Source organism: Vicugna pacos, unplaced genomic scaffold (genome assembly GCF_048564905.1).
Source record: "Vicugna pacos unplaced genomic scaffold, VicPac4 scaffold_19, whole genome shotgun sequence".
Classification (NCBI taxonomy): Eukaryota; Metazoa; Chordata; class Mammalia; order Artiodactyla; family Camelidae; genus Vicugna; species Vicugna pacos.
Genome location: NW_027328740.1, coordinates 14,115,189 through 14,126,000, shown reverse-complemented (window position 1 = coordinate 14,126,000; position 10,812 = coordinate 14,115,189). Strand labels below are relative to the sequence as shown.

At 45.2% G+C, this 10,812-nt stretch overlaps 2 long non-coding RNA genes across 2 annotated transcripts; both read right to left on the bottom strand.

Annotated features, from left to right (window-relative positions):
* Positions 1 to 526: 526 nt before the first annotated feature.
* Positions 527 to 5,440, bottom strand: LOC140693030 (uncharacterized). The gene is made up of 3 exons (XR_012068681.1): positions 5,268 to 5,440; positions 825 to 895; positions 527 to 616 (listed from the first exon to the last, which is right to left on the bottom strand). It is a non-coding gene; the product is annotated as an uncharacterized lncRNA (long non-coding RNA).
* A 386-nt stretch (positions 5,441 to 5,826) lies between these two features.
* LOC140693032 (uncharacterized) lies at positions 5,827 to 10,723 on the bottom strand. The gene is made up of 3 exons (XR_012068683.1): positions 10,565 to 10,723; positions 6,122 to 6,192; positions 5,827 to 5,913 (listed from the first exon to the last, which is right to left on the bottom strand). It is a non-coding gene; the product is annotated as an uncharacterized lncRNA (long non-coding RNA).
* Positions 10,724 to 10,812: the final 89 nt, after the last annotated feature.

Here is a 10,812-nt window from a genome sequence, read left to right as displayed (position 1 = left end):
CCCCCAACACTGACAAGATGCAGCAGCCATTGGGGATGGCAGTTAGCGGTTGGATTCCAGGTGGAATGTTGGTGTTTACCGCGAGGCTTGTTGTGGCTGTTGGATCCTAGGTAACCGGGCAGAGTTCTGTGGGTGGATCAGTGTGATGGAGGGGCTGCCGCCCTCTGTGGAGCTTGGCTTAGGTCTTTGGTCCGGGAAGCTGTGTAAGTTCGAGATACTGCTGCTGCCCAAAGACCTGAGGTCACAGGTCAGTTTCCAGAACCTGAAAGGGCAGACAGTGGAAGATCTGCCTGTCATCAGCTTACTGGTGAGGCTCCGAGGTACTTTCAGACTTGCCCAGTCCTGATGAAGTCGACTTTAGGGGAGACACGAAGAGAAGCTGGCCGATAAGCTGGCTGCACGGATTGAGGAGAGATGCGAACACATGGATGAGAGATGTTCTGCTACAATGGAGAATACTGGCGTGGAGACAGCTGTAGAGGATACCAGGCTCAAAAGACATTCATGAGACATATTGAAACTCACTGATACAGGCAGAAACATACGGAGTGCCAACGTGGACTTGAGGAAGTTCCTCAATTCTCTTCTCCAATAACGGGTCCAAGGTCCCTGACGTCTGAAGGAGAAGAAATGGCAGAGATGATCAAAACGCTCCTGTTCTTGGAAGAGGTCGTGAGAATCCACACGTCCCAAGGGGCATTCCCAAGCCATTCAGACCAAAATTCAACAAGCCCAGGTAAGCCTTTTCCCAGGTTTGGGCCTAGCTAGTGAGCACTTGCCCTTGCCTCCCCTCCACTCAGGCATCCATTTTGAAGGATCAGTACCTGAGCTGCAATGAAGCCATTACGAGAAGAGCAAGCCCCTCCTAGAATCAGAGTTCCTCCAGCTTCACTCTCTGTGAACAACAGTGAACACCTTAAAGGTCAAATAGTCTCGGCTGTAATAGATAAAATTGAATACTTAGCTCACACCTAGAAAAGATGTCCTTCCGCTAGATTCAGCAAATGTTGTGTTTATGTCTTCCCTGGGGTGAAGGGAGTGTGGTAAGTGAGGGGAATCTTTGACTGAACATGAATCTGTATTAGGCTTCAGTTTTTCAAGACAGTGAAGGTAAATAGTACAAGTCAGAAAGTGAACTGAACTGTAAAAGTCGCCAATGACATTAAAGATACAGCTTATGTGGATCGTCTATCACTTGAGTCAAGCCCCCGGGGGCACTATATCATGGGGGTGCAGACTTGGTTGCGTTAAATGGCCTTAAACTACAGGATCGGATGATTAAGCGTTCTCAACACTGATAGAAAAACACCTGGTTCTCAATAGACTAGCATAACTGCAGCAGGATTCTCCTAGCTAGAATGCCTCTAGGTGCTTTTGGATTCAAACCTAAATGTATATATTTGGTTTGTTTCCTCTTGTATTTTCCTAGAGAGGGATGTTACCCCTTGAAATGCCAACATTGGCCAGTAGGTGTCATTCGGATACAGGGTAGAACATGCACAAGTGTATCCAAGGTTGGGGGTTATTCCATGTTTCCAAAAGTTATTTCATGGTTCCTGTTGGTTTCGGAGGCATCAACCTTAAAGAGCTGACATGACCCCTTGAACAGTTTGGACTGCTAGTTTGCATTCTATCTGTCTAGCTTTTCCGTAGAGCTGACAAAATGTTACCAAAATTGACAAGTCTGGCTTCTAGGTCGATTTAGTGTGTTTCAAAATATAACTCCATTTTCGTATAACTCCCAAAACATGTAAATGAGTTCTGTTAAACTTCTTAAAGACTGCAAATGGGATATCAACACAATGTCAAAATAGTTGTCTTCGGACAATCCCTCCCACCACGGCTGTATAGAAACAAAGAGCTAAGCAAATATCACATTTCTGTGAAATGTATCTGGATAGTGTTGATTCATCGATGCCCAGTTGGCAGAGAAGAAGTGCAACCTGCACTCACTCGCTCCCATGTACAGAGCAATGGAAACATCCACTCACCCAGCCCTTAGCATAGGACACTGGCCGAAGAGAGGTCTGTTACTCCCAAAGACAGGATGAGGCCTCAGGACACCTGGAAGCAGGAGAAGGCAAAGCAGGGAATGGAAACCAGTGCAGGTTCGGACCCCTGGTGATGGAGCAACAAGGGTGAAACTCTGTTTAACTTGGACGCACACTCTCAAGCGGACAGGAGACATGGGTTTGAAGGTGATGTGCTGAGATTTACAAGAGTGCCCAGCAGATGCTTGGCTGAGAGAACTCAAAGAAACCAGCGCAAAATATCCCCACAGTTAATTCTGAGACCAAGATCCAAGCTGCCAAATTTGAGGTAGCAGAGGCAATGGTCAGTGAGGCATAGAGCTACGGATGATGGCACACGCTGAGTCTCAGGGATCTGGAGTGCGTTGTGGGATGTGGTGGGTCGAATCAAGAGAGCAAACCGAACTGTGTACCAATAATAAATCAACCACACTGGTCGCGCGGTTGCGATTACCGATATGTCCCATGGCCACACCCAGTACATCTGCAGGACCAGGGACCAATTGGGAATTTTGCCAATAGAGCACGTGTGGGGCTGAATCAGAGATATCGTGCATCTGGTCTGAGGGATCCAGGGGGCCTTGAATTTGAAATCAGAATGAAAAGCCTTAGGATATGCTACATTCATAACCTGGGCTGGGATTATGGTTTGGTTTGAGTCACAGGATGCGCAACAACTCTGTGGTTGCCTTCGTGCACCCGTGCCACAAGGATGAGAGGACAAGGAAGAGTGGTCCAAGTCCACAGCGCGAGAAGAGGAAGCATTCCCTTCAGCACTATCTCCCAAAAGCGGATGCTACATTTTGGATGGCACCGGCACGGTACGGCACCTAGGACAACAAGGAAGGTCTGCGGGATCATTCCAGCAGGCCCTGATATGTGACATCCATAGATATGCTTCCACTGGTGTTTCTGTAGACAGAGAAGCTCTGGAAAGAACTGATTTCTTTGGGACATTCCCGTGGCAATAAAAAGCAGAAGAGCACTCTCAGTTTGCTGTTTTGGAAACACTCCAAAATGACATAGAGAAGAATGCAGAGCTGAGAACTTTTAGAAGCTTCATTTCCACAAGAGGAAGTGTCCTGTGCACTTTCAGAAGTGTGAGATAAGTATAATCAAAATGAAGTTATGCTAATCGAAGTAGTATGGGTTGTTCATCACAACTAATGCAACACCAGCAATTGGAGATATACCAAACAACACACACAGGTACAGGTTATGGCATCAATGCCTAGGAGAAATTGTCCTCACAGAAATCCCATGGAATTGCGTAGAGACAAGAGTCTAAAATTTTCAATTAACAAAGCCCTAGAAGTCTACATTAGATACCTGATATTACCTGACCAGTAGAGATGAAGAAGTACAGTAAAAGAAACAGGAAGTACCATTTTCAGTTCCAAAGATATTGAAGGCGCAAAAGATAAGCTTTCAAACAACTAGTCTGCAAAACGCTATCCAGAACAAGTGTTGAAAATGAAGGTCAGGAAAACACTGAAGAACACCAGTGTCTCAGAATCACAAAAGGCAGAATACCAGAAAAGGGGAAGAGAAAGTCTCAACACGAGCCAAAAATATCAGGAAACTCAATGGTTGTGATAATATCAGGGCTAAAATTCAGTCCTTAGCAGACTAGATAATGCAGAGGGACGCGTGAATGACTGTGAAGACAGGGGAAGAGAAAAACCTCGGTCAGAAGCAGACATAGGAAAGCAAGTGCAAACAAATGAAAACATTGCAGTTGAACCCTGGGTTAAGACAGGGCATGAAAGAATAGAAATCATGAGTCCCAGATGGAAAAGCAAGAGATAAAGAAACAAAAAGTGTCTGAAAATTTATCTGTAGAAAAATCAGACTGAAACTTGCTGAAAGCCAAGAAAGAATCATCTATGCGAATTCAGGAATTACACAGCATCCGAAGGAGGTGGAATCCCAATAGACCTACCAGCAGCTGTATGATTCAAATCAACAAAGTTCACGAATATCCGAGTGATTTAAAATGCACCTGGAGGAAACAACATAGTCACAAGGAAACCTCCAGAGGGGTTTCAGCTGATATCTCGGCAGCAATATTGCAGGACAGGGAGGAGTGCCAGGACACAGACCATATCCTGAATGGCCAAATGCTGCCACCTAGGGTAGCCTATGCCACATGAACACCATTTCAAATAACGGCAGAGCTAGAGAATTCTACAGACCGGCAAATCTTAAAAGAATTCAGCAGTTCAAAAGTTTTTCTAAAAGAAAGGTTGAGAAAACTCCCCTGAATAGAAAAGCAGCAAGATGGAATGGAAAGAAGAAACCATTATTGGAAATGCAAGAAGAGCATGTGTGGCAGAGAAGAAAGAAGAAGAACTTAAGGAGGACATCAAAACCCTAAAGATGGGAGAGGGAAGCAGGAAATCATAGGTGATTGGAAGCACTCTCTTAAGTGAATCAGCTTATTTGACTCTGTTTGAAGCGAAAGGAGAGATGCATGGCCTGACGTGTTTGCAAAACAAGCGAGAAGAAGACCAACAAAGAATCAAACCAACAAACAAGCACCAAAATGGTATGGTTGGCTGACATATACAAAGGGAACCATGATTATTCAAAAGAAAATACTCAAGGTGAGGTCAAGGGTCATTCAGAACGCATCGACCCAGTATCGTGGCTTGCATGTACTCAGCACACTTGTATTCGGAAATCAGAAGCGTGCATTCATATTCGTAAATTTTGATTCATAAGAGCATATCGTGACCTAACACTAATGCCGATTTGGAATCAAATGGATTCCTAGTCCGTGATGTAGACTTGTATGTCTTCCAACAGGATGAAGGAATGCCATATTCTAGGCTACGTAGAGAAGAAATGTAAGAAGCCTATAACAAAGGCAAGTAGCTCTGCCAAAGTGTACTAAGTGCAAAAGAGACCGACAGCAAAGTGCACATTGGGGTTGGTTTCATTTCTTGGAATTTCAGCCCCCATGAATCCAATGGATCCATGTCCTGAGAGTGTGGGTGTTTCAGCAGAAATCAGGCGACGCATATGTATTCCGGGTGTACGGATATTATAGGAACATAAGTCTCCTTTAGTGGGTCCCTGTGTACTGTGAACTGTTAGAAAGTTTAAAGACGTGTGAAACCATCAACTGAAAAGGGACACACTTCCCTCCATTGGTACGGTGCATAGAGCTCTGAACAAAAGGAAAGAGGGAAGAAGAAAGGCCCATGGGACGCTAGTGGGTAGAATCACATTTACCTTAGGAACCTCTCGTCGGATGCAGCCCCTCCCCCAACACTGACAAGATGCAGCAGCCATTGGGGATGGCAGTTAGCGGTTGGATTCCAGGTGGAATGTTGGTGTTTACCGCGAGGCTTGTTGTGGCTGTTGGATCCTAGGTAACCGGGCAGAGTTCTGTGGGTGGATCAGTGTGATGGAGGGGCTGCCGCCCTCTGTGGAGCTTGGCTTAGGTCTTTGGTCCGGGAAGCTGTGTAAGTTCGAGATACTGCTGCTGCCCAAAGACCTGAGGTCACAGGTCAGTTTCCAGAACCTGAAAGGGCAGACAGTGGAAGATCTGCCTGTCATCAGCTTACTGGTGAGGCTCCGAGGTACTTTCAGACTTGCCCAGTCCTGATGAAGTCGACTTTAGGGGAGACACGAAGAGAAGCTGGCCGATAAGCTGGCTGCACGGATTGAGGAGAGATGCGAACACATGGATGAGAGATGTTCTGCTACAATGGAGAATACTGGCGTGGAGACAGCTGTAGAGGATACCAGGCTCAAAAGACATTCATGAGACATATTGAAACTCACTGATACAGGCAGAAACATACGGAGTGCCAACGTGGACTTGAGGAAGTTCCTCAATTCTCTTCTCCAATAACGGGTCCAAGGTCCCTGACGTCTGAAGGAGAAGAAATGGCAGAGATGATCAAAACGCTCCTGTTCTTGGAAGAGGTCGTGAGAATCCACACGTCCCAAGGGGCATTCCCAAGCCATTCAGACCAAAATTCAACAAGCCCAGGTAAGCCTTTTCCCAGGTTTGGGCCTAGCTAGTGAGCACTTGCCCTTGCCTCCCCTCCACTCAGGCATCCATTTTGAAGGATCAGTACCTGAGCTGCAATGAAGCCATTACGAGAAGAGCAAGCCCCTCCTAGAATCAGAGTTCCTCCAGCTTCACTCTCTGTGAACAACAGTGAACACCTTAAAGGTCAAATAGTCTCGGCTGTAATAGATAAAATTGAATACTTAGCTCACACCTAGAAAAGATGTCCTTCCGCTAGATTCAGCAAATGTTGTGTTTATGTCTTCCCTGGGGTGAAGGGAGTGTGGTAAGTGAGGGGAATCTTTGACTGAACATGAATCTGTATTAGGCTTCAGTTTTTCAAGACAGTGAAGGTAAATAGTACAAGTCAGAAAGTGAACTGAACTGTAAAAGTCGCCAATGACATTAAAGATACAGCTTATGTGGATCGTCTATCACTTGAGTCAAGCCCCCGGGGGCACTATATCATGGGGGTGCAGACTTGGTTGCGTTAAATGGCCTTAAACTACAGGATCGGATGATTAAGCGTTCTCAACACTGATAGAAAAACACCTGGTTCTCAATAGACTAGCATAACTGCAGCAGGATTCTCCTAGCTAGAATGCCTCTAGGTGCTTTTGGATTCAAACCTAAATGTATATATTTGGTTTGTTTCCTCTTGTATTTTCCTAGAGAGGGATGTTACCCCTTGAAATGCCAACATTGGCCAGTAGGTGTCATTCGGATACAGGGTAGAACATGCACAAGTGTATCCAAGGTTGGGGGTTATTCCATGTTTCCAAAAGTTATTTCATGGTTCCTGTTGGTTTCGGAGGCATCAACCTTAAAGAGCTGACATGACCCCTTGAACAGTTTGGACTGCTAGTTTGCATTCTATCTGTCTAGCTTTTCCGTAGAGCTGACAAAATGTTACCAAAATTGACAAGTCTGGCTTCTAGGTCGATTTAGTGTGTTTCAAAATATAACTCCATTTTCGTATAACTCCCAAAACATGTAAATGAGTTCTGTTAAACTTCTTAAAGACTGCAAATGGGATATCAACACAATGTCAAAATAGTTGTCTTCGGACAATCCCTCCCACCACGGCTGTATAGAAACAAAGAGCTAAGCAAATATCACATTTCTGTGAAATGTATCTGGATAGTGTTGATTCATCGATGCCCAGTTGGCAGAGAAGAAGTGCAACCTGCACTCACTCGCTCCCATGTACAGAGCAATGGAAACATCCACTCACCCAGCCCTTAGCATAGGACACTGGCCGAAGAGAGGTCTGTTACTCCCAAAGACAGGATGAGGCCTCAGGACACCTGGAAGCAGGAGAAGGCAAAGCAGGGAATGGAAACCAGTGCAGGTTCGGACCCCTGGTGATGGAGCAACAAGGGTGAAACTCTGTTTAACTTGGACGCACACTCTCAAGCGGACAGGAGACATGGGTTTGAAGGTGATGTGCTGAGATTTACAAGAGTGCCCAGCAGATGCTTGGCTGAGAGAACTCAAAGAAACCAGCGCAAAATATCCCCACAGTTAATTCTGAGACCAAGATCCAAGCTGCCAAATTTGAGGTAGCAGAGGCAATGGTCAGTGAGGCATAGAGCTACGGATGATGGCACACGCTGAGTCTCAGGGATCTGGAGTGCGTTGTGGGATGTGGTGGGTCGAATCAAGAGAGCAAACCGAACTGTGTACCAATAATAAATCAACCACACTGGTCGCGCGGTTGCGATTACCGATATGTCCCATGGCCACACCCAGTACATCTGCAGGACCAAGGACCAATTGGGAATTTTGCCAATAGAGCACGTGTGGGGCTGAATCAGAGATATCGTGCATCTGGTCTGAGGGATCCAGGGGGCCTTGAATTTGAAATCAGAATGAAAAGCCTTAGGATATGCTACATTCATAACCTGGGCTGGGATTATGGTTTGGTTTGAGTCACAGGATGCGCAACAACTCTGTGGTTGCCTTCGTGCACCCGTGCCACAAGGATGAGAGGACAAGGAAGAGTGGTCCAAGTCCACAGCGCGAGAAGAGGAAGCATTCCCTTCAGCACTATCTCCCAAAAGCGGATGCTACATTTTGGATGGCACCGGCACGGTACGGCACCTAGGACAACAAGGAAGGTCTGCGGGATCATTCCAGCAGGCCCTGATATGTGACATCCATAGATATGCTTCCACTGGTGTTTCTGTAGACAGAGAAGCTCTGGAAAGAACTGATTTCTTTGGGACATTCCCGTGGCAATAAAAAGCAGAAGAGCACTCTCAGTTTGCTGTTTTGGAAACACTCCAAAATGACATAGAGAAGAATGCAGAGCTGAGAACTTTTAGAAGCTTCATTTCCACAAGAGGAAGTGTCCTGTGCACTTTCAGAAGTGTGAGATAAGTATAATCAAAATGAAGTTATGCTAATCGAAGTAGTATGGGTTGTTCATCACAACTAATGCAACACCAGCAATTGGAGATATACCAAACAACACACACAGGTACAGGTTATGGCATCAATGCCTAGGAGAAATTGTCCTCACAGAAATCCCATGGAATTGCGTAGAGACAAGAGTCTAAAATTTTCAATTAACAAAGCCCTAGAAGTCTACATTAGATACCTGATATTACCTGACCAGTAGAGATGAAGAAGTACAGTAAAAGAAACAGGAAGTACCATTTTCAGTTCCAAAGATATTGAAGGCGCAAAAGATAAGCTTTCAAACAACTAGTCTGCAAAACGCTATCCAGAACAAGTGTTGAAAATGAAGGTCAGGAAAACACTGAAGAACACCAGTGTCTCAGAATCACAAAAGGCAGAATACCAGAAAAGGGGAAGAGAAAGTCTCAACACGAGCCAAAAATATCAGGAAACTCAATGGTTGTGATAATATCAGGGCTAAAATTCAGTCCTTAGCAGACTAGATAATGCAGAGGGACGCGTGAATGACTGTGAAGACAGGGGAAGAGAAAAACCTCGGTCAGAAGCAGACATAGGAAAGCAAGTGCAAACAAATGAAAACATTGCAGTTGAACCCTGGGTTAAGACAGGGCATGAAAGAATAGAAATCATGAGTCCCAGATGGAAAAGCAAGAGATAAAGAAACAAAAAGTGTCTGAAAATTTATCTGTAGAAAAATCAGACTGAAACTTGCTGAAAGCCAAGAAAGAATCATCTATGCGAATTCAGGAATTACACAGCATCCGAAGGAGGTGGAATCCCAATAGACCTACCAGCAGCTGTATGATTCAAATCAACAAAGTTCACGAATATCCGAGTGATTTAAAATGCACCTGGAGGAAACAACATAGTCACAAGGAAACCTCCAGAGGGGTTTCAGCTGATATCTCGGCAGCAATATTGCAGGACAGGGAGGAGTGCCAGGACACAGACCATATCCTGAATGGCCAAATGCTGCCACCTAGGGTAGCCTATGCCACATGAACACCATTTCAAATAACGGCAGAGCTAGAGAATTCTACAGACCGGCAAATCTTAAAAGAATTCAGCAGTTCAAAAGTTTTTCTAAAAGAAAGGTTGAGAAAACTCCCCTGAATAGAAAAGCAGCAAGATGGAATGGAAAGAAGAAACCATTATTGGAAATGCAAGAAGAGCATGTGTGGCAGAGAAGAAAGAAGAAGAACTTAAGGAGGACATCAAAACCCTAAAGATGGGAGAGGGAAGCAGGAAATCATAGGTGATTGGAAGCACTCTCTTAAGTGAATCAGCTTATTTGACTCTGTTTGAAGCGAAAGGAGAGATGCATGGCCTGACGTGTTTGCAAAACAAGCGAGAAGAAGACCAACAAAGAATCAAACCAACAAACAAGCACCAAAATGGTATGGTTGGCTGACATATACAAAGGGAACCATGATTATTCAAAAGAAAATACTCAAGGTGAGGTCAAGGGTCATTCAGAACGCATCGACCCAGTATCGTGGCTTGCATGTACTCAGCACACTTGTATTCGGAAATCAGAAGCGTGCATTCATATTCGTAAATTTTGATTCATAAGAGCATATCGTGACCTAACACTAATGCCGATTTGGAATCAAATGGATTCCTAGTCCGTGATGTAGACTTGTATGTCTTCCAACAGGATGAAGGAATGCCATATTCTAGGCTACGTAGAGAAGAAATGTAAGAAGCCTATAACAAAGGCAAGTAGCTCTGCCAAAGTGTACTAAGTGCAAAAGAGACCGACAGCAAAGTGCACATTGGGGTTGGTTTCATTTCTTGGAATTTCAGCCCCCATGAATCCAATGGATCCATGTCCTGAGAGTGTGGGTGTTTCAGCAGAAATCAGGCGACGCATATGTATTCCGGGTGTACGGATATTATAGGAACATAAGTCTCCTTTAGTGGGTCCCTGTGTACTGTGAACTGTTAGAAAGTTTAAAGACGTGTGAAACCATCAACTGAAAAGGGACACACTTCCCTCCATTGGTACGGTGCATAGAGCTCTGAACAAAAGGAAAGAGGGAAGAAGAAAGGCCCATGGGACGCTAGTGGGTAGAATCACATTTACCTTAGGAACCTCTCGTCGGATGCAGCCCCTCCCCCAACACTGACAAGATGCAGCAGCCATTGGGGATGGCAGTTAGCGGTTGGATTCCAGGTGGAATGTTGGTGTTTACCGCGAGGCTTGTTGTGGCTGTTGGATCCTAGGTAACCGGGCAGAGTTCTGTGGGTGGATCAGTGTGATGGAGGGGCTGCCGCCCTCTGTGGAGCTTGGCTTAGGTCTTTGGTCCGGGAAGCTGTGTAAGTTCGAGATAC